The following is a 23793-nucleotide window of genomic DNA, read 5'->3' on the forward strand; positions in this document are numbered from 1 at the left end:
GCTTGACGAAACAAGACAGAAATAAGGTTTGGCAGTCAAGAATACCTCGGAAAGCAAGCAGAGGTTGTGGTAGGTCATTGAAACAGATAAAAAAATTGGAAAGAATAGAAAAGAAAAAAAATGCCCGCAAGGTGGGATCCGAATCCACGACCTCCAGAAAACCTGTATGGGGCGATGACCACTACGCTACCTGTGAGGCTATTTTTCCCCTCCACTTTCTGGGGTACTTATGTCAATTTAATTTTTTTCTCTGCTTGGGGGTTGTAGCCAGCTCCACTCCGGCTTCTCGGGGTAAAAGGGACCTTCTTTTTAATCCCTGTTCCGTGACTCTGGTTTCTACAACATGTAGAGAGTGGTTGACCAGTGTTGAATCCTCTTAAGCTCCCTATGGAACCAAGACTGCCAGCCCAGACACCCTCGCTATGCATGCAGTGAATCAGAATAGGGAATGAGGGGCTTGTTGAAATAATACAAAAATAATGGTTTGCAGTCAATAAAAACCCGGAAAGCAAATAGGAGGATGTTGTAGGTCATGAAACAGATAACAAATTTTGAAGGAAAGAAAGGTAAACTTGGTGACGGTACTGGCGATACCACGGACCCCGAGCCCCCCAAATATAAGCTGTGACCTACCGTGGTGATGTGTTTTTAAGGTGAAGGGTAGAAAACTCAAACGGTGGCCGTAGGAGCCCAGGTCAAGCTCCGGCGGATGGGCTCCTTGTCTGTCTACCAGGCAGGGAGCTCGGGACCTCTTTGACTACCAGGGTAAGGTCAAAGAAGAAAGTACCCCCGCCTCCCTGCTTTTTCCTATGCCGTATGGAAAAATCAAACCCCCATCCTAAACGTGATCGGTGCCTGAAAAGGGGCCGCATCGAAGTCGCGTTTCCTTCACTTTCAAGCATGAGCTTCCCCAAGCCAGACAACTATTCTCGTTTCAATGTTATCGAATCTCTTGACGCAGCCCACCCACTTGTTTCACAATCGGTATTTTTGATTACAAAATACCTTGACGGAATAATTGGGAAAACCTACAATGCCAAAAAACAACGCACAGGTGAAGTGGTCGTCGAGGTAAAAAACAAGCAGCAGGCAACCACACTCCTTGGTCATACGAAAATGGTCGATCTGGACATCAGGGTCACACCCCACCACAGCCTGAATAGCTCGCAGGGTGTGATCTCTTTGCCAGACCTCCTAAACAAGACAGATTACGACCTTCTTGAAGGTTGAAAGGATCAGGGCGTCACCGCCGTACGCCGCATCATGATAAGATAATCCCCAGGGATGATAAGGGATGATAAGATAATCCCCAGCGAACATATTATCCTGACCTTCAACCGCTCCCCAATTCCTGAACATATCAACGCATGCTTCATTCGATGCTCCATACGTCTTTACATTCCGAACCCGCACCGCTGCTTTAGGTGCCAGCGGTTCGGGCATGGAACCAACTCCTACCGTGGCCGTCTCACCTTCGCAAAGTGCGTCCAGCATGATCACCCATCGGACAATTGTCCATCATCAACACTCACCTGCACCAACTGCCAGGGACCTCATGCCGCCTACTCTCGAAAATGTGAAAAGTTTCAACTAGAAAAGAAAATCATCAACTTCAAAGTCACTGAAAACATCACCTCCGGAGAGGTGCAAAAGAGGTTGGCCTCTTTCCCGCTGGGCAGGTACGCCGACGCGGCTCGCCGGGGGGCGGAGCGGCGTCTGGTCTCGGCAGGGACCCAGTACCGCGAGTCGGACTTGATCCCGCCGCCGCCCGCCCCCCCCCCCCCCCCCCCCCCTCGTGTACCTCAGGCAGCCCAGCCCGGCACCACTCTGCTCGCTGAGCTAGCAGCGGTTGTGGTGCAACCTCTTCCGTCGGGACCGGTGTCACTCCCGTCTCTGCCTCCCCATCCTCCAGTGCGTTGGAGGGTGCCATGGACACCGCGGGCTCCGCACCGGCTCCCACCGCACCGCCCGTGCCACTTGTGGTGACCCCGACACCAGCGGTGGTGGCGGTTCAAACGAAGGGCCCCAAAAGGGGGCCAAGTTCGGGGGTCCGGTTCCACGGGCACACCCAAGACGTCGGACGACGAGATGGACGTCGTGCCGTTCTGGCCTGTAACGCAGCGCAAGGAGTGGCCTCCGACGTCCAAGCCTACAGATAGGCCGCCCAAAAAGTCCAATCCAAGAGTCACAGCCCCGAAAGACGACACATAAACTTACACACTCCAGTAGCTCTCACGCTAAATAATGGGAAGAGAAAATATTGTTCAATGGAACTGCACATGCCTTCTGAATAATCTTGACGACGTGTATAAGATTCTGCATACCAATCAGCGAAGTGTCATGTGTGTTCAGGAAACACATTTGAATTCTAAACACAAAAATTTCTTGAATAGTTAACTGGTATACAGGAAAGACAGGGATGGCTGCACGCACCCTCCTTGCGGTGTGGCCATAATCATCCGGAAATGCTTAGCATGCCACCCTGTCACTTTAAACACTATCCTTGAGGCTGTAGCAATATGCTTAATAATATTTAATAGGTTGATAACGGTATGCTCCATATACAATCCTCCTGATGTTACACTTTTGAGCTCTGTGTTCGAGGCACTGGTTGACCAGCTACCTGAACCATACATTCTAACAGGCGACCTCAATGCTCACAATTCTCTTTGGAGCTCTTCTCGTAGGGATGCTCGGGGTGGCCTGATAGAGAGGTTTCTTACATACTCTGCAGCATGCCTTTTCAACAATAAACAGCCTACATACCATAACCTAGGTCACAACAAATACTCACACCTTGACCTGGCTATTGGCTCTGCAATTCTCTTTCCATGTCTTGAGTGGGGTGTCAGCACGGACCCATATGGTAGTGACCATTTCCCCACTTGATTAACGTATATAGGTACAGGCCCGAGCAGTCCATGTTCCCATAAAAGGTTTAATGAAGCAAGAGCTAACTTGAATACATTTACAGAGACATCCAAACTACACCCCACATTCATAGGACACCTACACGTTGAAGAAGCTACGCAACTGATCACGGCGCACATCCTCGACGCCGCCGAAAAGTCCATTCCCCACGCCTCTGATGCCCCGCGCAACCAGCGGAGGCCGTGGTGGAATGAGGACTGTAGGCGGGCGCGAGAGGCCCAGAACAAGGCGTGGGGTATTCTGTGTCGGTACCCCACGTCGGGTAACCTCATTTTGTTCAAACGGGCCAAGGCGTTAGGAAAACGTGTGCACCGTGAGGCAAAACGAGAGAGTTGGCGTTCCTTCATAACATCAATGAACTCCTACACAGACACACGGAAAGTATGGACAAAAATAGGCAAACTCAAAGGACAGCAAACACACAGCCTGCTTCTGGTCAGCACAGCAGGGGCACACTCGAAGACCAGGCTGACACCCTCGCACAACACTTCCAACACGCGTCCAGTTCACCACACTACACAAACACTTTCATGAAACACAAACAAACGGCCGAAAAGAAGCCTATACTAGATAACAATAGGTCAACATCTTCTTAGAACTCAGAGTTTTCACTGCATGAGCTGAGGGCTGCTTTGAGCACGTGTAAACCCTCAGCTCAAGGCCCAGACAACATCACATACACAATGATACAACACCTGCACGCAGACACTCTTCTAACACTCTTACACCTATATAACAAGATATGGATTTCGGGGCACATTCCAAACTCTTGGAAGGAGGCTATAGTTGTAGCTTACCTGAAAGAGGGAAAGACCCCGCGTCCCCCTCAAGATACCATCCTATAGCCCTGAAGAGCTGCCAGTGCAAGCTCTTCGAGAAGATGGTAAATCGCATGCTCGTGTACTTCCTCGAGTACAACGGTCTTCTCGAGAGCTGCCCGGCAGGCTTTAGGGTGTGGCGATCGACGAACGATCAACTGGTAGCTCTTGACTCGTACATCAAGGATGCCTTCGCGGATAAGCAGTATTGTTTAACTGCCTTTTTCGACTTTGAAAGGCATACGACACCACTTGGCGTTATGGGATCCTTAGTGACCTCAAGTCATTCGGTGTTTCGGGTAACATGTTGAACACTGTTGTTAGTTACTTGTCAGACGTAACGTTTCGAGTAAGAGTTGGTTGTGCACTCTCAAAGGTTCACGTGCAAGAAAATGGCGTGCCACAGGGTGGCGTGTTGAGCTGCACTCTCTTCATAGTAAAAATGAACTCTCTTGGTAAGGCACTGCCACCTACAATCTCTTATTCCATGTATGTAGATGACGTGCCGATATCCTATAAATCATGCAATATGTCAATCTGTGAACGTCAAGTCCAGCTTGGTGTAAAGAAACTTGCCGGCTGGGCAGAAAAGAATGGTTTAACATTAAATCCTGTATGAAGCTCCTGCTTTGTGTTCTCCAGGAAGCGTGGGGTCCATATTGACCCAGACATTACTCCTAATGGCGTGTCGCTTCCTGTGAACAAACAGCACAAGTTCTTAGGTGTTGTGTTCGACCAGAAACTCACATTTATTCCACACGTCCAGTACCTTGAACACAAATGTCTGAAAACAATGAATATACATAAGTTTCTCTCCCATCAATCTTATGGTTCCGGCAAAGAACTCCTACTACGGCTCTATACTGCTTTGGTTGGGTCTCGTTTAGACTATTGCAGTGTGGTATATGGGTTGGCGACTAAAACAGCGTTGCGAATGCTTGACCCAGTGCTACACTTAGGGCTTCGTCTCGCCTCGGGTGCTTTTCGCACTAGCCCTTTCGAGAGTCTGTATGTCGAGTGTGATAAGTGGAGCCTTGGAAACCAACGAACGTACATGAACTTGCTATATGCTTTTAAAATTTCATCACTGAATATTCATCCTTTTAATCTTGTCTTTAACGATACATCAATATCTCTGCTCTTTGTAAATCGCTCATCCGTTCCTCTGCCCTTTCCACTTAGAGTGAGAAAGCGAGCCTCGGATCTCAGTGCTTCGTTTTTAGATGTGTACAGGTCATCCTTTTCTAACAGTTTACCGCCTTGCCAAGCTCACCCTGTGTCGTGCGACCTTTTTTTTATTAGACTTGACAAAAATCGTGTACCACGAGCTTCACTGCTGCAGCACTTTCTGTATTTGCAGTTTAAATACGCATGTGCAGAATTTTATAGTGACGCTTCTAAAACCTCCCCTATGGTGTCGTGCGCTGCTCATGGTCCAAATTTCAATGCAGCCAGAACCATGAGCGTGCACACAACAATTTTTTTCAGCAGAAGCGTATGGAATTTTACTGATTGTACGACACATCTTTGAAAATCAAATTGCCAATTCCGTCATTTATACAGATTCTTTGAGTGTTGTTCGCGCACTGTCATCGCACAAGCCCCCCCAAAACCACATAGTTATTCTTGTATTCAACACTATCATGTCCGTGCATGCACAAAAGCATGAACTGGTCCTCTGCTGGGTCCCAGGACACGCAGGGATCGCTGGGAACGAGTTCGCAAACGAGAGGGCCGCTGCTGCTGCACTCAGGAACACTGTAGACATTACAACGATACCCTACACAGACCTCAAGCCACACATAAGACAATACCTGCGCAGAACATGGCAAACACACTGGGACGAACAGACAGACAACAAACTACATGTAATAAAGCCACACTTTGGACGGTACACAGCTGACGCACACAACAGACCCACGGAAGTCGCCTTGGGTAGGCTGCGGACAGGGCACACCCATGCGACGCACTCGTATCTGCTGACGTGATCTTCTAGACCCCAGTGCAGCAGGTGCGGAGGGGCCCTATTCGTAGTCACATACTAATCACACGCAAGGCACTTCACACAACACGACACAAACACTTCAGAGAACTCTACAGGCAACATATTCCCCTATATCCATCGTTTTTTCTAGGTGACGATGCCACTGTTTCCGTGAAACGTGTGTTTGAGTATCTGTCAGACGTCACGTTTTATACAGAAATGCATTAGAGCCGGGGGTTGTCTTGCGTCCGTTGGCCGGCGTTCGCAGCGCGTCTGATGATGATTGTGGCATGATGCCCCTAGGGATTCGCCAACCAAACAATCCATCACGAGATAGCTTCGCGTTCAACCGCCATCGTCATCTTCCCGTAGGGGAACCGCTGAAGAAGAGGAAGGAGAAGAAGACAAAGCTTCGAAGAGGAGGGCTGCGTGAGTTTTGGCTACAGTTATTCCTCGGCCGGCGCATCTTCACGATCTAAACCCGGTCGAAGAGCGGGTCATCGCGCCTCGGCTCCCCTTCATGAGCATCAGGCGGCGGACTCGAGGCAACGGGCAGTTTGGAATCAAGGGACAGGCGGTGAACATGTCCATCGACGTATCGAAGGTTGTGCGGTGCCTTCCTCACATGGTACCCGAGGACGTTGCGTTCGACGTTCATATCAAGCGGAGGCTGATGAGTCCGGCAACGTACAAGCGCGGGTTGGTGAAGCACGGCAACATCCTGGCTTGGCTCAATCACCTGGAACACACCCCGCTGTATCGCGCCATCAACGTTCGGGTCGATTGGAGTCGGCTCGATCACTTCGATGACGGCGGCGAACGAGAGGAACCGCAGGAAGACGACGTCGATAATGCTGTCGGTGAGTTCGAAACGATTCCAGACGACTTTGACGTGAACGATCCTCTGCAGTTGGTGGTTGCGCTCAATGCAGTCTAGAAGACGCTTCTGTATAACGAAGCAATGCATTTCTGCATCCTCACAATCCCCCTCGGGGAGGTGCGGGGTAATTTTTTCAACCTCATTTCCTATCACGCATAATGAAATCTGGCCCTATGCACCAGCCATGCTCATTGTCGTTTTGTGATTTTCTTTTTTTTTTGCTGACTTTACTTATAGTTTAAGGTTTCACCCCTCATATATGACTATTGTTTTCTCGCTCTTTGCCCTATTTGGCCTTGCGCCATAAACATCCAACCATCATCATCATCATGAAAGAAAGTGGAGGAAAAAAATCCCTGCCAGGTGGGATCCCAACTCACGACCTCCATAATGACGGTCTGGTACGACGACCACTACGCTACCAGCGGGGCTATTTTTGAAGTCCATTTTCTGGGGTATTTATGTCAATATAACTTGATCCTGTGCTTGGGGGTGGTAGACTGCACCACTCCGACTTCTCTGGGTGAAGCGGACCTTCTTTTTAACTCCCGGACCGTGACTCGAGTCTCTACGACATGTCGAGAGTGGTCGACGAGCGTTGAACGACGAGCTCCCTATGGCACCAAGACTGCCAGAACAGAGACCCTCGCTATGCATGTAGCGAATCAGAATAGGAAATGAGGGCCTGGTTGACATAAGACAGAAATAAGGGTTGGCAGTCAACAAAACCTCTCAAATGAAAGGGGAGGATGTGGTATGTCATTGAAACAGATAAAAAATTTGGAAAGAAAGAAAGTCGAGAAAAATTGCCCATGTGGTGGCATCCCAACCCACGACACATACATATTATATATATATATATATATATATATATATACACACATATATATATAAATATATATATATATATATATATATATATATATATATATATATATATATATATATATATATATATATATATATATATTTATATAGATACGGGACGAGGGACTCTGTACGGACATATATGAAGGTTGCAGTCGTCATTGCCAGTGCTATTCGGCTGCAACTTTGATATATATATATATATATATATATATATCCTAGGAAAGCAAAGAGGAGGTTGTGGTGGGTCATAGAAAGAGATGAAGAATTTTTTGAGTAGAAAAGAAAGTGCTGCAAAAATGCCCACCGGGTGGAATCCGAACCCACGACCTCCAGAATACCGGTCTGGTGCGATAGCCACTACGCTACCAGCAGGGCTGTTTCCCCAGCACTTTCTCGGGTATTTATGTTAAGGTATTTTTGTTTTCTGCACTTGGGGGTGGTAGCCAGCGCCACTCGGACTACTCGGGGTGAAGGGGACCTTCTTTTCAACCCCCAGGCCGTGACTCGAGTGTCTACGACATGTCGAGAGTGGTCGACCAGCGTTGAACCCTCTTAAGCTCCCGTTGGCACCAAGACTGCCAGAACAGAGGCCCTCGCTAAGCATGTAGCAAATCAGAAAATGGGAAATGAGGGGCTCCGTGAAATAAGACAGAAAATAAGGGTTGGCAGTCAAGAAAACCTCGAAAAGCAAAGAGGAGGTTGTGGTGGGTCATAGAAAGAGATGAAGAATTTTTTGAGTCGAACAGAAAGTGGTGAAAAAATGCCCGCCGGGTGGGATCCGAACCGACCACCTCCAGAATACCGGTCTGGTGCGATAGCCACTACGCTACCCGCGGGGCTGTTTCCCAAGCACTTTCTCGGGTATTTATGTTAAGGTATATTTGTTTCCGGCACGTGGGAGTGGTAGCCAGCGCCACTCGTACTACTCGGGGTGAAGGGGACCTTCTTTTCAACCCCCGGGCCGTGACTCGAGTGTCTACGACATTTCAAGAGTGGTCGACCAGCGTTGAACCCTCTTAAGCTCCCTTTGGCACCAAGACTGCCAGAACAGAGGCCCTCGCTAAGCATGTAGCGAATCAGAAAATGGGAAACGAGGGGCTCCGTGAAATAAGACAGAAAATAAGGGTTGGCATTCAAGAAAACCTCGGAAAGCAAAGAGGAGGTTGTGGTGGGTCATAGAAAGAGATGGTAGAGTCGCCCAGATAGCCGAATTGGTAAGGCATTCGACATGTAATCGAAAGGCGTGGGTTCGGTCCCCACTCTGGGCGCGTGTTTTTCTTTCTTTCTTTCTTCTGTAGATTTAAAAAAAATGTTTACTTCATTAACCATAGTAAAAAAGAAAAGACCCTAACCACACCCCTATGCCTCCTTTGGCATTGTAGACTGCTGACCTATCTTTCTGTATTTCCTCAACGAGCCCCTCAATTTCTTACTATATTATTCTGCGAAAGCCTAGCGAGGGTCTCGGTTCAGGCAGCCTTGATGCCTAGGCACTTAAGACTGCTTCCCGCCTGTTACCCGCTCATGACAGGCTGTAGACGTTGGAGTCACGCCACGGGGGTTGAAAAGAAGGTCTCCTTCTCCCCGTATAGTCAGAGTGGCACTGGCCACCACCCTCAAGAGTCAGATACAATTCTAGTAAGTATAAAATGCCCAGAATATGAAGGAGAACTTAGTCACCCTGATAGCCGAATTGGTAAGGCATTCGACATGTAATCGAAAGGCGGGGGTTCGGTCCCCACTCTGGGCGCGTATTTTTCTTTCTTCTTTCTTCTGTAGATTAAAAAAAATGTTTACTTCATTAACCGTAGTAAAAAAGAATATATCCTAACCACACCCCTATGCCTCTTTTGGCATTGTAGACTGCTCACCTATCTTTCTGTATTTCCTCAACAAGCCCCTCATTTCTTACTATATTATTCTGCGAAAGCCTAGCGAGGGTCTCGGGTCAGGCAGCCTTGATGCCTAGGTACATAAGAGGGCTTCCCGCCAGTTACCCGCTCATGACAGGCTGTAGACGTTGGAGTCACACCCCGGGGGTTGAAAAGAAGGTCGCCTTCTCCCCGTGTAGTCAGAGTGGTGCGGGCCACCACCCTCAAGTGTCAGATACACTTCTAGTAAATATATATAGCCCAGAAAGTGAAGGAGAACAGAGTCGCCCAGATAGCCGAATTTGTTAAGGCATTCGACATGTAATCGAAGGGCTTTGGTTCGGTCCCCACGCTGGGCGCGCATTTTTTTTTTCTTTCTTTCTTCTGTAGATTTCAAAAAAAAGTTTACTTTATTATTCGTAGTAAAAAAGAAAAGAGCCTAACCACACCCCTACTCCTCCTTTGGCATTGCAGACTGCTGAGCTATCTTTCTTTATTTCCTCAACGAGCCCCGCAATTTCTTACTATATTATTCCGCGAAAGCTTAGCGAGGGTCTCGGTTCAGGCAGCCTTGATGCCTAGGCACATAAGACTGCTTCCCGCCCGTTACCCGCTCATGACAGGCTGTAGACGTTGGAGTCAGACGCCGGGGGTTGAAAAGAATTTCCCCTTCTCCCCGTGTAGTCAGAGTGGCGCTGGCCACCACCCGTAAGTGTCAGATACACTTCTAGTAAACATAAATAGCCCATAAAGGGAAGGCGAACACAGTCGCCCAGATATCCGAATTTGTAAAGCATTCGACATGTAATCGAAAGGCGTGGGTTCGGTCCCCACAATGGGCGCGTGGTTTTCTTTGTTTCCTTCTTCTGTATGATTTAAAAAAATGTTTACTTCATTGCCCGAAGTAAAAAAGAAAAGAGCCTAACCACACCCCTGTGCCGCCTTTGGCATTGTAGACTGCTGACCTATCTTTCTGTATTTCCTCAACGAGCCCCTGATTTTATTACTATAATATTCTGCGAAAGCCTAGCGAGGGTCTCGGTTCAGGCAGCCTTGAAGCCTAGGTACATAAGAGGGCTTCCCGCCAGTTACCCGCTCATGACAGGCTGTAGACGTTGGAGGCACGCCCCGGGGGTTGAAAAGAAGCTCCCCTTCTCCCCGTGTAGTCAGAGTGGTGCTGGCCACCACCCTCAAGTGTCAGATACACTTCTAGTAAATATAAATAGCCCAGAAAGTGAAGGAGAACACATTCGGCCAGATAGCCGAATTGGTAAGGCATTCGACATGTAATCGAAGGGCGTTGGTTCGGTCCCCACACTGGGCGCGTGTTTTTCTTTCTTTCTTTCTTCTGTAGATTAAAAAAAATGTTTACTTCAATATTCGTAGTAAAAAAGAAAAGAGCCTAACCACACCCCCATGCCTCCTTTGGCATTGTAGAGTGCTGACCTATCTTTCTGTATTTCCTCAACGAGCCCCTCAATTTCTTACTATATTATTCTGCGAAAGCCTAGCGAGGGACTCGGTTCAGGCAGCCTTGATGCCTAGGCACATAAGACTGCTTCCCGCCCGTTACCCACTCATGACAGGCTGTAGACGTTGGAGTCACGCCACGGGGGTTGAAAAGAAGGTCCCCTTCTCCCCGTGTAGTCAGAGTGGCGCTGGCCACCACCCTCAAGTGTCAGATACACTTCTAGTAAATATAAATAGCCCAGAAAGTGAAGGAGAACACAGTCGCCCAGATAGCCGAATTGGTAAGGCATTCGACATGTAATCGAAGGGCGTTGGTTCGGTCCCCACGCTGGGCGCGCATTTTTCTTTCTTTCTTTCTTCTGTAGATTTCAAAAACAAACGTTTACTTTAATATTCGTAGTAAAAAAGAAAAGAGCCTAACCACACCCATATTCCTCCTTTGGCATTGTAGACTGCTGAGCTATCTTTCTTTATTTCCTCAACGAGCCCCGCAATTTCTTACTATATTATTCTGCGAAAGCTTAGCGAGCGTCTCGGTTCAGGCAGATTTGATGCCTAGGCACATAAGACTGCTTCCCGCCCGTTACCCGCTCATGACAGGCTGTAGACGTTGGAGTCACACCCCGGGGGTTGAAAAGAATTTCCCCTTCTCCCCGTGTAGTCAGAGTGGCACTGGCCACCACCCGGTAGTGTCAGATACACTTCTAGTAAGTGTAAACAGCCCAGAAAGTGAAGGAGAACAGAGTCACCCAGATAGCCGAGTTGGTAAGGCATTCGACATGTATTCGAAAGGCAGGGGTTCTGTCCCCACTGTGGACGCGTGTTTTTCTTTCTTTCTTTCTTCTGTAGATTAAAAAAATGTTTACTTCATTACCCGAAGTAAAAAAGAAAAAAGCCTAACCACACCGCTATGCCTCCTTTGGCATTGTAGACTGCTGACCTATCTTTCTGTATTTCCTCAACGAGCCCCTCAATTCCTTACTATATTATTCTGCGAAAGCCTAGCGAAGGTCTCGGTTCAGGCAGCCTTGATGCCTAGGTACATAAGAGGGCTTCCCGCCAGTTACCCGCTCATGACAGGCTGTAGACGTTGGAGTCACGCCCCGGGGGTTGAAAAGAAGGTCCCCTTCTCCCCGTGTAGTCAGAGTGGCGCTGGCCACCACCCTCAAGTGTCAGATACACTTCTAGTAAATATATATAGCCCAGAAAGTGAAGGAGAACGCAGTCGCCCAGATAGCCGAATTGGTAAGGCATTCGACATGTAATCGAAAGCCATGGGTTCAGTTTCCACTCTGGGCGCGTGTTTATCTTTCTTTCTTTCTTCTGTAGATTTAAAAAAATGTTTACTTCATTAACCGTAGTAAAAATAAAGAGCCTAACCACACCCCTATGCCTCCTGTTGCATTGTAGACAGCTGACCTATCTTTCTGTATTTCCTCAACGAGCCCCTCATTTCCCTACTATATTATTCTGCGAAAGCCTAGCGAGGGTCTCGGTTCAGGCAGCCTTGATGCCTATGTACATAAGAGGTCTTCCCGCCAGTTACCCGCTCATGACAGGCTGTAGACATTGGAGTCACGCCCGGGGTTGAAAAGAAGGTCCCCTTCTCTCCGTGTAGTCAAAGTGGCGCTGGCCACCACCCTCAAGTGTAAGATACACCTCTAGTAAATATAAATATCCCAAAAAGTGAAGAAGAACACAGTCGCCAAGATAGCCGAATTGGTAAAGCATTCGACATGTAATCGAAAGCCGTGGGTTCAGTCCCCACCCTGGGCGCGTGTTTTTCTTTCTTTCTTTCTTTCTTCTGTAGATTAAAAAAATGTTTACTTCATTAACCGTAGTAAAAAAGAAAAAAGCCTAACCACACCGCTATGCCTCCTTTGGCATTGTAGACTGCTGACCTATCTTTCTGTATTTCCTCAACGAGCCCCTCAATTCTTTACTATATTATTCTGCGAAAGCCTAGCGAGGGTCTCGGTTCAGGCAGCCTTGAAGCCTAGGTACATAAGAGGGCTTCCCGCCAGTTACCCGCTCATGACAGGCTGTAGACGTTGGAGGCACGCCCCGGGGGTTGAAAAGAAGCTCCCCTTCTCTCCGTGTAGTCAGAGTGGTGCTGGCCACCACCCTCAAGTGTCAGATACACTTCTAGTAAATATAAATAGCCCAGAAAGTGAAGGAGAACACATTCGGCCAGATAGCCGAATTGGTAAGGCATTCGACATGTAATCGAAGGGCGTTGGTTCGGTCCCCACACTGGGCGCGTGTTTTTCTTTCTTTCTTTCTTCTGTAGATTAAAAAAAATGTTTACTTCAATATTCGTAGTAAAAAAGAAAAGAGCCTAACCACACCCCCATGCCTCCTTTGGCATTGTAGAGTGCTGACCTATCTTTCTGTATTTCCTCAACGAGCCCCTCAATTTCTTACTATATTATTCTGCGAAAGCCTAGCGAGGGACTCGGTTCAGGCAGCCTTGATGCCTAGGCACATAAGACTGCTTCCCGCCCGTTACCCACTCATGACAGGCTGTAGACGTTGGAGTCACGCCACGGGGGTTGAAAAGAAGGTCCCCTTCTCCCCGTGTAGTCAGAGTGGCGCTGGCCACCACCCTCAAGTGTCAGATACACTTCTAGTAAATATAAATAGCCCAGAAAGTGAAGGAGAACACAGTCGCCCAGATAGCCGAATTGGTAAGGCATTCGACATGTAATCGAAGGGCGTTGGTTCGGTCCCCACGCTGGGCGCGCATTTTTCTTTCTTTCTTTCTTCTGTAGATTTCAAAAACAAACGTTTACTTTAATATTCGTAGTAAAAAAGAAAAGAGCCTAACCACACCCATATTCCTCCTTTGGCATTGTAGACTGCTGAGCTATCTTTCTTTATTTCCTCAACGAGCCCCGCAATGTCTTACTATATTATTCTGCGAAAGCTTAGCGAGCGTCTCGGTTCAGGCAGATTTGATGCCTAGGCACATAAGACTGCTTCCCGCCCGTTACCCGCTCATGACAGGCTGTAGACGTTGGAGTCACACCCCGGGGGTTGAAAAGAATTTCCCCTTCTCCCCGTGTAGTCAGAGTGGCACTGGCCACCACCCGGTAGTGTCAGATACACTTCTAGTAAGTGTAAACAGCCCAGAAAGTGAAGGAGAACAGAGTCACCCAGATAGCCGAGTTGGTAAGGCATTCGACATGTATTCGAAAGGCAGGGGTTCTGTCCCCACTGTGGACGCGTGTTTTTCTTTCTTTCTTTCTTCTGTAGATTAAAAAAATGTTTACTTCATTACCCGAAGTAAAAAAGAAAAAAGCCTAACCACACCGCTATGCCTCCTTTGGCATTGTAGACTGCTGACCTATCTTTCTGTATTTCCTCAACGAGCCCTTCAATTCCTTACTATATTATTCTGCGAAAGCCTAGCGAAGGTCTCGGTTCAGGCAGCCTTGATGCCTAGGTATATAAGAGGGCTTCCCGCCAGTTACCCGCTCATGACAGGCTGTAGACGTTGGAGTCACGCCCCGGGGGTTGAAAAGAAGGTCCCCTTCTCCCCGTGTAGTCAAAGTGGCGCTGGCCACCACTCTCAAGTGTCAGATACACTTCTAGTAAATGTAAATAGCCCACAAAGTGAAGGAGAACACAGTCACCCAGATAGCCGAATTGGTAAGGCATTCGACATGTAATCGAAAGGCAGGAGTTCAGTCCCCACTCTGGGCGCGTGTTTTTCTTTCTTTCTTTCTTCTGTACATTAAAAAAATGTTTACTTCATTAACCGTAGTAAAAAAGAAAAAAGCCTAACCACACCGCTATGCCTCCTTTGGCATTGTAGACTGCTGACCTATCTTTCTGTATTTCCTCAGCGAGCCCCTCAATTCTTTAGTATATTATTCTGCGAAAGCCTAGCGAGGGTCTCGGTTCAGGCAGCCTTGATGCCTAGGTACATAAGAGGGCTTCCCGCCAGTTAACCGCTCATGACAGGCTGTAGACGTTTGAGTCACGCCTGGGGGTTGAAAAGAAGGTCCCCTTCTCCCCGTGTAGTCAGAGTGGCACTGGCCAGCACCCTCAAGAGTCAGATACAATTCTAGTAAGTATAAAAAGCCCAGAATGTGAAGGAGAACTTAGTCACCCAGATAGCCGAATTGGTAAGGCATTCGACATGTAATCGAAAGGCGGGGGTTCGGTCCCCACTCTGGGCGCGTGTTTTTCTTTCTTTCTTTCTTCTGTAGATAAAAAAATGTTTACTTCATAACCGTAGTAAAAAAAAAGAGCCTAACCACACCCCTATGCCTCATTTGGCATTGTAGACTGCTGACCTATCTTTCTGTATTTCCTCAACGACCCCCTCATTTCCTTACTATATTATCCTGCGAAAGCCTAGCAAGGGTCTCGGTTCAGGCAGCCTTGATGCCTTGGTACATAAGAGGGCTTCCCGCCAGTTACCCGCTCATGACAGGCTGTAGACGTTGGAGTCGCGCCCCGGCGGTTGCAAAGAAGGTCCCCTTCTCCCCGTGTAATCACAGTGGAGCTGGCCACCACTTTCAAGTGTCAGATACACTTCTAGTAAATATAAATAGCCCAGAAAGCGAAGGAGCACACAGTCGCTCAGATAACCAAATTGGTAAGGCATTCGACATGTAATCGAAAGGCGTTGGTTCGGTCCCCACTCTGGGTGCGTGTTTTTCTTTCTTTCTTTCTTCTGTATATATAAAAAAATGTTTACTTCATTAACCGTAGTAAAAAAGAAAAGATCCTAACCACACCCCTATGCCTCCTTTGGCATTCTAGACTGCTGACCTATCTTTCTGTATTTCCTCAACGAGCCCCTCATTTACTTACTATATTATTCTGCAAAAGCCTAGCGAGGGTCTCGGTTCAGGCAGCCTTGATGCCTAGGTACATAAGAGGGCTTCCCGCCAGTTACCCGCTCATGACAGGCTGTAGATGTTGGAGTCGCGCCCCGGGGGTTGAAAAGAAGGTCCCCTTCTCCCCGTGTAGTCAGAGTGGCACTGGCCACCACCCTCAAGTGTCAGATACACTTCTAGTAAGTATAAATAGCCCAGAAAGTGAAGGAGAACACAGTCACCCAGATAGCCGAATTGGTAAGGCATTCGACATGTAATCGCAAGGTGGGAGTTCGGTCCCCACTCTGGGCGCGTGTTTTTCTTTCTTTCTTCTGTAGATTAAAAAAAAAGGTTTACTTCATTAACCGTAGTAAAAAAGAAAAAAGCCTAACCACACCGCCTTGCCTTCTTTGGCATTGTAGACTGCTGACCTATCTTTCTGTATTTCCTCAACGAGCACCTCAATTCCTTACTATATTATTCTGCGAAAGCCTTGCGAGGGTCTCGGTTCAGGCAGCCTTGATGCCTAGGTACATAAGAGGGCTTCCCGCCAGTTACCCGCTCATGACAGGCTGTAGACGTTGGAGTCACGCCCCGGGGGTTGAAAAGAAGGTCCCCCTCTCCCCGTGTAGTCAGAGTGGCACTGGCCACCACCCTCAAGTGTCAGACACACTTCCTTACGTATAAATAGCCCAGAAAGTGAAGGAGAACACAGTCACCCAGATAGCCGAATTGGTAAGGCATTCGACATGTAATCGAAAGGCGGGAGTTCAGTCCCCACTCTGGGCGCGTGTTTTTCTTTCTTTCTTCTGTAGATTAAAAAAAATGTTTACTTCATTAACCGTAGTAAAAAAGAAAAAAGCCTAACCACACCGCTATGCCTCCTTTGGCATTGTAGACTGCTGACCTATCTTTCTGTATTTCCTCAACGAGCCCCTCAATTCTTTACTATATTATTCTGCGAAAGCCTAGCGAGGGTCTCGGTTCAGGCAGCCTTGATGCCTAGGTATATAAGAGGGCTTCCCGCCAGTTACCCGCTCATGACAGGCTGTAGACGTTGGAGTCACGCCCCGGAGGTTGAAAAGAAGGTTCCCTTCTCCCCGTGTAGTCAGAGTGGCACTGGCCACCACCCTCAAGTGTCAGATACACTTCTAGTAAGTATAAAACGCCCAGAAAGTGAAGGAGAACACAGTCACCTGGATAGCCGAATTGGTAAGGCATTCGACATGTAATCGAAAGGCGGGAGTTCAGTCTCCACTCTGGGTGCGTGTTTGTCTTTCTTTCTTTTTTCTGTAGATTTAAAAAAAATGTTTACTTCATTACCCATAGTAAAAAAGAAAAGAGCCTAACCAAACCCCTGTGACTCGTTTGGCATTGTAGACTGCTGACCTATCTTTCTGTAATTCCTCAACGAGCCCCTCATTTCCCTACTATATTATTCTGCGAAAGCCTAGCGAGGGTCTCGGTTCAGGCAGCCTTGATGCCTAGGTACATAAGAGGGCTTCCCGTCAGTTAACCGCTCATGACAGGCTGTAGACGTTGGAGTCGCGCCCCGGGGGTTGCAAAGAAGGTCCCCTTCTCCGCGTGTAGTCACAGTGGCACTAGCCACCACCCTCAAGTGTCAGATACACTTCTAGTAAATATAAATAGCCCAGAAAGCGAAGGAGCACACAGTCGCTCAGATAACCAAATTGGTAAGGCATTCGACATGTAATCGAAAGGCGTTGGTTCGGTCCCCACTCTGGGTGCGTGTTTTTCTTTCTTTCTTTCTTCTGTAGATATAAAAAAATGTTTACTTCATTAACCGTAGTAAAAAAGAAAAGATCCTAACCACACCCCTATGCCTTCTTTGGCATTCTAGACTGCTGACCTATCTTTCTGTATTTCCTCAACGAGCCCCTCATTTCCTTACTATATTATTCTGCAAAAGCCTAGCGAGGGTCTCGGTTCAGCCAGCCTTGATGCCTAGGTACATAAGAGGGCTTCCTGCACGTTACCCGCTCATGACATGCTGTACACGTAGGAGTCACGCCCCGGGGGTTGAAAAGAAGGTCCCCTTCTCCCCGTGTAGTCAGAGTGGTGCTGGCCACCACCCTCAAGTGTCAGATACACTTCTAGTAAATATAAATAGCCCAGAAAGTGAAGGAGAACACATTCGCCCAGATAGCCGAATTGGTAAGGCATTCGACATGTAATCGAAGGGCGTTGGTTCGGTCCCCACGCTGGGCGCGTGTTTTTCTTTCTTTCTTTCTTCTGTAGAAGGAAAAAATGTTTACTTCAATATTCGTAGTAAAAAAGAAAAGAGCCTAACCACACCCCCATGCCTCCTTTGGCATTGTAGACTGCTGACCTATCTTTCTTAATTTCCTCAAGGAGCCCCTCCATTTCTTACTATATTATTCTGCGAAAGCCTAGTGAGGGTCTCGGTTCAGGAAGCCTTGAGGCCTAGGCACATAAGACTGCTTCCCGCCCGTTACCCGCTCATGACAGGCTGTACACATTGGAGTCACGCCCCGGGGGTTGAAAAGAATTTCCCCTTCTCCCCGTGTAGTCAGAGTGGCGCTGGCCACCACCCTCAAGTGTCAGATACACTTTTAGTAAATATAAATAGCCCAGAAAGTGAAGGAGAACACAGTCGCCCAGATATCCGAATTCTTAAGGCATTCAACATGTAATCGAAAGGCGTGGGTTCGGTCCCCACTACGGGCGTGTGTTTTTCTTTCTTTCCTTCTTCTGTAGATTTTAAAAAAAAGTTTACTTCATTGCCCGAAGTAAAAAAGAAAAGAGCCTAACCACACCCCTATGCCTCCTTTGGCATTGTAGAATGGTGACCTATCTTTCTGTATTTCCTCAACGAGCCCCTCATTCCCTTACTATATAATTCTGCGAAAGCCTAGCGAGGGTCTCGGTTCAGGCAGCCTTGATGCCTAGGTACAGAAGAGGGCTTACCACCAGTTACCCGCTCATGACAGGCTGTAGACGTTGGTGTCACGCCCCGGGGGTTGAAAAGAAGGTCCCCTTCTCCCCATGTAGTGAGAGTGGCACTGGCCACCAACCTCAAGTGTCAGAAACACTTCTAGTAAGTATAAACAGCCCAGAAAGTGAAGGAGAACAGAGTCACCCAGATAGCCGAATTGGTAAGGCATTCGACATGTATTCGAAAGGCGGGGGTTCCGTCCCCACTCTGGGCGCGTGTTTTTCTTTCTTTCTTTCTTCTGTAGATTTTAAAAATGTTTACTTCAATAACCGTAGTAAAAAAGAAAATAGCCTATCCACACCCCTTTGCCTCCTTTGGCATTGTAGACTGCTGAACTATCTGTATTTCCTCAACGAGCCCCTCATTTTATTACTATAATATTCTGCGAAAGCCTAGCGAGGGTCTCGGTTCAGGCAGCCTTGATGCCTAGGTACATAAGAGGGCTTCCCACAAGTTACCCGCTCATGACAGGCTGTAGACGTTGGAGTCACACCCCGGGGGTTGAAAAGAAGGTCGCCTTCTCCCCGTGTAGTCGGAGTGGCGCTGGCCACCACCCTCATGTGTCAGATACACTTTTGTAAATATATATAACCCAAAAAGTGAGGGAGAACACAGTCGCCCAGATAGCCGAATTTGTTAAGGCATTCGACATTTAATCGAAAGGCGTGGGTTCGGTCCCCACTCTGGGCGCGTTTTTCTTTTTTTCTTTCTTCTGTAGATTTAAAAAAATGTTTACTTCATTAACCATAGTAAAAAAGAAAAGAGCCTAACCACACCCCTATGCCTCCTTTGGCATTGTAGACAGCTGACCTATCTTTCTGTATTTCCTGAACGAGCCCCTCAATTTCTTACTATATTATTCTGCGAAAGCCTAGCGAGGGTCTCGGTTCAGGCAGCCTTGATGCCTTGGTACATAAGAGGGCTTCCCGCCAGTTACTCGCTCATGACAGGCTGTAGACGTTGGAGTCGCGCCCCGGGGGTTGCAAAGAAGGTCCCCTTCTCCGCGTGTAGTCACAGTGGCACTAGCCACCACCCTCAAGTGTCAGATACACTTCTAGTAAATATAAATAGCCGAGAAAGTGAAGGAGAACACAGTCGCTCAGATAGCCGAATTGGTAAGGCATTCGACATGTAATCGAAGGGCGTTGTTTCGGTCCCCACGCTGGGCGCGCATTTTTTTTTCTTTCTTTCTTCTGTAGATTTCAAAAAAATGTTTACTTTAATATTCGTAGTAAAAAAAGAAAAGAACCTAACCACACCCCTATTCCTCCTTTGGCATTGTAGACTGCTGAGCTATCTTTCTTTATTTCCTCAACGAGCCCCGCAATTTCTTACTATATTATTCTGCGAAAGCCGAGCGAAGGTCTCGGTTCAGGCTGCCTTGATGCCTAGGCACATAAGACTGCTTCCCGCCCTTACCCGCTCATGACAGGCTATAGACGTTGGAGTCACACCCCGGTGGTTGAAAAGAATTTCCCCTTCCCCCCGTGTAGTCAGAGTGGCGCTGGCCACCACCCTCAAGTGTCAGACACACTTGTAGTAAACATAAAGAGCCCATAAAGTGAAGGCGAACACAGTCGCCCAGATATCCGAATTCGTAAAGCATTCGACATGTAATCGAAAGGCGTGGGTTCGGTCCCCACAATGGGCGCGTGGTTTTCTTTGTTTCCTTCTTCTGTATGATTTAAAAAAATGTTTACTTCATTGCCCGAAGTAAAAAAGAAAAGAGCCTAACCACACCCCTGTGCCTCCTTTGGCATTGTAGACTGCTGACCTATCTTTCTGTATTTCCTCAACGAGCCCCTCATTTCCCTACTATATTATTCTGCGAAAGCCTAGCGAGGATCTCGGTTCAGGCAGCCTTGATGCCGAGGTACATAAGAGGGCTTCCCACCAGTTACCCGCTCATGACAGGCTGTAGACGTTGGAGTCACGCCCCGGTGGTGGAAAAGAAGGTCCCTTTCTCCCCGTGTAGTCAGAGTGGCGCTGGCCACCACCCTCAAGTGTCAGATACACTTCTAGTAAATATAAATTGCCCAGAAAGTGAAGAAGAACACAGTCGCCAAGATAGCCGAATAGGTAAGGCATTCGACATGTAATCAAAAGCCATGGGTTCAGTCCCCACTCTGGGCGCGTGTTTTTCTTTCTTTCTTCTGTAGATTTAAAAGAAATGTTTACTTCATAACCGTAGTAAAAAAGAAAAGAGCCTAACCACACCCCAATGCCTCCTTTGGCATTGTAGACAGCTGGCCTATCTTTCTGTATTTCCTCAACGAGCCCCTCATTTCCCTACTATATTATTCTGCGAAAGCCTAGCGAGGGTCTCGGTTCAGGCAGCCTTGATGCCTAGGTACATAAGAGGGCTTCCCGCCAGTTACCCGCTCATGACAGGCTGTAGACGTTGGAGTCACGCCCGGGGGTTTAAAAGAAGGTCCCCTTCTCCCCGTGTAGTCAAAGTGGCGCTGGCCACCACCCTCAAGTGTCAAATACACCTCTAGTAAATATAAATATCCCAGAAAGTGAAGAAGAACACAGTCGCCCAGATAGCCGAATTGGTAAGGCATTCGACATGTAATCGACCGGAGTTTGTTCGGTCCCCACTGTGGGCGTGTGTTTGCCTTCCTTTTTTTCTTCTGTAGATTTAAAAAAATGTTTACTTCATTAACCGTAGTAAAAAAGAATAGATCCTAACCACACCCCTATGCCTCCTTTGGCATTGTAGACTGCTGAACTATCTTTGTGTATTTCTTCAACGAGCCCCTCATTTTATTACTATAATATTCTGCAAAAGCCTAGCGAGGGTCTCGGTTCAGGCAGCCTTGATGCCTAGGTACATAAGAGGGCTTCCCGCAAGTTACCCGCTCATGACAGGCTGTAGACGTTGGAGTCACGCCCCGGGGGTTGAAAAGAAGGTCCCCCTCTCCCCGTGTAGTCAGAGTGGCACTAGCCACCACCCTCAAGTGTCAGATAGACTTCCTTAAGTATAAATAGCCCAGAAAGTGAAGGAGAACACAGTCACCCAGATAGCCGAATTGGTAAGGCATTCGACATTTAATCGAAAGGCGGGAGTTCAGTCCCCACTCTGGGCGCGTGTTTTTCTTTCTTTCTTCTGTAGATTAAAAAAAATGTTTACTTCATTAACCGTAGTAAAAAAGAAAAAAGCCTAACCACACCGCAATGCCTCCTTTGGCATTGTAGACTGCTGACCTATCTTTCTGTATTTCCTCAACGAGCCCCTCAATTCTTTACTATATTATTCTGCGAAAGCCTAGCGAGGGTCTCGGTTCAGGCAGCCTTGATGCCTAGGTATATAAGAGGGCTTCCCGCCAGTTACCCGCTCATTACAGGCTGTAGACGTTGGAGTCACGCCCCGGGGGTTGAAAAGAAGGTCCCCTTCTCCCCGTGTAGTCAAAGTGGCGCTGGACACCACTCTCAAGTGTCAGATACACTTCTAGTAAATATAAATAGCCCAGAAAGTGAAAGAGAACACAGTCACCCAGATAGCCGAATTGGTAAGGCATTCGACATGTAATCGAAAGGCAGGAGTTCAGTCCCCACTCTGGGCGCGTGTTTTTCTTTCTTTCTTTCTTCTGTAGATTTTAAAAATGTTTACTTCTATAACCGTAGTAAAAAAGATAATAGCCTATCCACACCCCTTTGCCTCCTTTGGCATTGTAGACTGCTGAACTATCTTTCTGTATTTCCTCAACGAGCCCCTCATTTTATTACTATAATATTCTGCGAAAGCCTAGCGAGGGTCTCGGTTCAGGCAGCCTTGATGCCTAGGTACATAAGAGGGCTTCCCACAAGTTACCCGCTCATGACAGGCTGTAGACGTTGGAGTCACGCCCCGGGGGTTGAAAAGAAGGTCCCCTTCTCCCCGTGTAGTCAAAGTGGCGCTGGCCACCACTCTCAAGTGTCAGATACACTTCTAGTAAATATAAAAAGCCCAGAAAGTGAAGGAGAACACAGTCGCCCAGATAACCGAATTGGTAAGGCATTCGACATGTAATCGAAAGGCGTGGGTTCGGTCCCCACTCTGGGCGCGTGTTTTTCTTTCTTTCTTTCTTCTGTAGATTTAAAAAAAATGTGTACTTCATTACCGTAGTAAAAAAGAAAAGAGCCTAACCACACCCCTAGCCTCCTTTGGCATTGTAGACTGCTGACCTATCTTTCTGTATTTCCTCAACGAGCCCCTCATTTCCTTACTATATTATTCTGCGAAAGCCTAGCGAGGGTCTCGGTTCAGGCTGCCTTGATGCCTAGGTACATAAGAGGGCTTCCCGCCAGTTACCCGCTCATGACAGGCTGTAGACGTTGGAGTCACGCCCCGGGGGTTGAAAAGAAGGTTCCCTTCTCCCCGTGTAGTCAGAGTGGCACTGGCCACCACCCTCAAGTGTCAGATACACTTCTAGTAAGTATAAAACGCCCAGAAAGTGAAGGAGAACACAGTCACCTGGATAGCCGAATTGGTAAGGCATTCGACATGTAATCGAAAGGCGGGAGTTCAGTCTCCACTCTGGGTGCGTGTTTGTCTTTCTTTCTTTTTTCTGTAGATTTAAAAAAAATGTTCACTTCATTACCCATAGTAAAAAAGAAAAGAGCCTAACCAAACCCCTATGACTCCTTTGGCATTGTAGACTGCTGACCTATCTTTCTGTAATTCCTCAACGAGCCCCTCATTTCCCTACTATATTATTCTGCGAAAGCCTAGTGAGGGTCTCGGTTCAGGCAGCCTTGATGCCTAGGCACATAAGACTGCTTCCCGCCCGTTACCCGCTCATGACAGGCTGTAGATGTTGGAGTCACGCCCCGGGGGCTGAAAAGAATTTCCCATTCTCCCCGTGTAGTCAGAGTGGCGCTGGCCACCACCCTCAAGTGTCAGAAACACTTCTAGTAAGTATAAACAGCCCAGAAAGTGAAGGAGAACTGAGTCACCCAGATAGCCGAATTGGTAAGGCATTCGACATGTATTCGAAAGGTGGGGGTTCCGTCCCCACTCTGGGCGCGTGTTTTTCTTTCTTTCTTTCTTCTGTAGATTTAAAAAAATTTTTACTTCAATAACCATAGTAAAAAAGAAAAGAGCCTATCCACACCCCTTTGCCTCCTTTGGCATTGTAGACTGCTGAACTATCTTTCTGTATTTCCTCAACGAGCCCCTTA

The 23793-nt window shown here is 47.7% G+C and overlaps 1 non-coding gene across 1 annotated transcript; it reads left to right on the forward strand.

Annotated features, from left to right (window-relative positions):
• Window positions 1–19247: 19247 nt before the first annotated feature.
• Window positions 19248–19320, forward strand: Trnak-uuu (transfer RNA lysine (anticodon UUU)). The gene has a single exon. It is a non-coding gene; the product is annotated as a tRNA-Lys (tRNA).
• The last annotated feature ends 4473 nt before the right edge of the window (window positions 19321–23793 follow it).

This window comes from Haemaphysalis longicornis, unplaced genomic scaffold, assembly GCF_048455015.1.
Source record: "Haemaphysalis longicornis isolate Haplotype H1 unplaced genomic scaffold, Haemaphysalis longicornis Haplotype H1 scaffold_11, whole genome shotgun sequence".
NCBI lineage: Eukaryota > Metazoa > Arthropoda > Arachnida > Ixodida > Ixodidae > Haemaphysalis > Haemaphysalis longicornis.